Source organism: Pinus tabuliformis, chromosome 8 (genome assembly GCF_031772625.1).
Source record: "Pinus tabuliformis cultivar Carrire ecotype Pingquan chromosome 8, CPIR1, whole genome shotgun sequence".
Classification (NCBI taxonomy): Eukaryota; Viridiplantae; Streptophyta; class Pinopsida; order Pinales; family Pinaceae; genus Pinus; species Pinus tabuliformis.
In genome coordinates, this window is record NC_142294.1 from 236,507,062 (window position 1) to 236,509,533 (window position 2,472).

Below are 2,472 nucleotides of genomic sequence, written 5' to 3' on the forward strand. Positions count from 1 at the left end.
GCATCTACAAGCAAATAAAAAATTGTTGGAGCACCTAGTTGCAGAAGAAATAATGAGATCCATGAGCCATGCAAGAATCAACCTAACAATGAAAGAAGGCTCAAGAAGAAGAATAAAATTGAAAAGTGTAATAATTGTAGAATTTGTGGACACATAACAAATATTTGTGGTAATGGAGAGATAAAATCATATCAACAAAAGGAGGTTCCAGAGGAGAAGCCACATCAAGCATGCATGCAAAATAAATATCCATCTTTCAATTATAATCCACATTATTGTTATTGTTTATTTTGATGATAGGGCTATTGACTGCGGGGCACATGAAAGGAATGGAAATTATACCAATAGAAGACATCAGCATATTCCTATATTCCTTGGTCACATTAGATGTTTTGTATGTGATAATATTAGCCATAAGGCCAAGGATTGCAAGATGACCATGTGTTTCAAGAGATCCAACCAAAGAGAGGGGAACGTGCAAGGCCAACTGCATAAGAAGAAGAAGGATGAAGGGATGAAAGTTTGGAGGAGAAAAGAGCAGCAAGAATCTCCCACCAAAATTTGAGGCCTGCATGGATTTGGAGGGAGAATATGGTTGCATTATGAGTTTCATGAAAATCCTTGATTATGTAGCCATATAATAAAACGTTGTTGTATGATATGCATGTGTTTAGGGGGAGACCATGAGGTTTGAAGTTCCATTTCATTTTTAGCTCTATTTCTATTTTTAACTCTATTTCTATTTTAGTACATTTGTTGATATTTTTGGAGAAGCTATATGTTTTCATTTGGTTGATGTTAATGATGGTATATAAACAACGTGGTTGACTTATGCATATGTTCAAGTTGTGATGGAGGATCACACATTCAGGGGGAGCATATGTATTTGCTAATGGATTTGCAGAATGTTGACATTATTTTATGCACGATGATTTTCGTTGCGGTTGTCATTTATTACATTTCACTTCTAGATGAATCATGTATGTTGCTAATATATTTTAGATGGTTGGATTATATGTTAGAATTGCATGGAGAGAGAGAGAGCATGGTGGTGCTTATTATGTGTTGGATTGTTGTTGTTCATGATGTGGATATGTATTTGATGACCCTATGTTGTTGCTACACATTGAGAGATTATGCATTGCTCATGGACATATTATATTTTGATGCTCATGACATGTGTTGCATTTTATTGCTGCTTCCATATGGAGAATATTTATTTTCTCATTGTTTTCATGTTCTCAAGATATTTCATTTTCTTGGGAATGTATTGATGAGAGAACCATTATGTACATTTTTAAAATCCATGTACTATGATTGCGTCATATTTGGAGAGACCCATGGTGTCTAGTGTGTCTTGTCATTAGATATGTATGGGTCAATGGATTTCCAAGTCATGTATTACCTTGTATATGATTGATGTAGGCCCAATTCATTGGTTGCATGTTGTAAAATTGGGTCCATAGAATCATGGTTAGTGATAGTTGTACAGGGTTTCATTGATGGTGCTTGACCCACTAACATTTAATGGATATCCTTGATATTAAGTTCCAACTAGACCTAACACCATTTGATGTGGTAGTCCCATCCAATATGATGGCCCGATTGACATTATCTCAAATATTTGCCTTATCTCTTGCTTGTCAGCACACGAGAGTGGTTTTCTTTGTCTTCGAACAATGAGGTTCTCATGCGTGGTCAGTGCTTAGTGTCACTTGTGTCAAGGTTCTTTCACGCAAGAGGGAGGGAGAGGTGAGAGTGAGTCTTAATTTGAAAGGGAATACTCCCAACCCTGTTAGAGACACACCACACAGGGGGACATGTGCAACTTTTGACAGAGTAGTACACACAAATGCAACAATCACAAAAACAAGGTGAGAAGATAGTATGTACAACACCCAGCGGAATAGTCCACATGAGTGCAAATATTGTTATAAAACATTTACTAAAATGAGTCTGTCGAGTATCCAGTGGATATTCCACATGGATGAGACAACGTTAACAACTGATACAACACATTTCCAATAGCATGTGTACTAAAACAACCGAAATAGTTCAACTGTCTTAATACAGATTAAAGCAAAATGCATTATAAGCATCAAAAGAATAGTCTTACAAATGAATACAATACATGTGTGAAAAAATTCTAGGCTATTAAAAGGATTCTAAATTATGAAACAATTCTATGACTCATTGGTACACCATTACATAACTAACCATAATAGTGAGCAGATGGAGCCACTACTCACTCCTCAAAGAAAATACTACAAACACTCAAGGCTATCTAGGAGGAGCCAAGCTGAACAATCCATTTGCATGCACAAATGAGGGGTATATATAGACAAGCGTGAAACTAACCCTTGTGACTGTTCCACTTCCCTCATGACTGTTTGAATTACATGAATCTTCATATTTACATGACTCTTCAACTTTACATGTGGGTCTCTTGGACTTCCACATTACATTGAATTT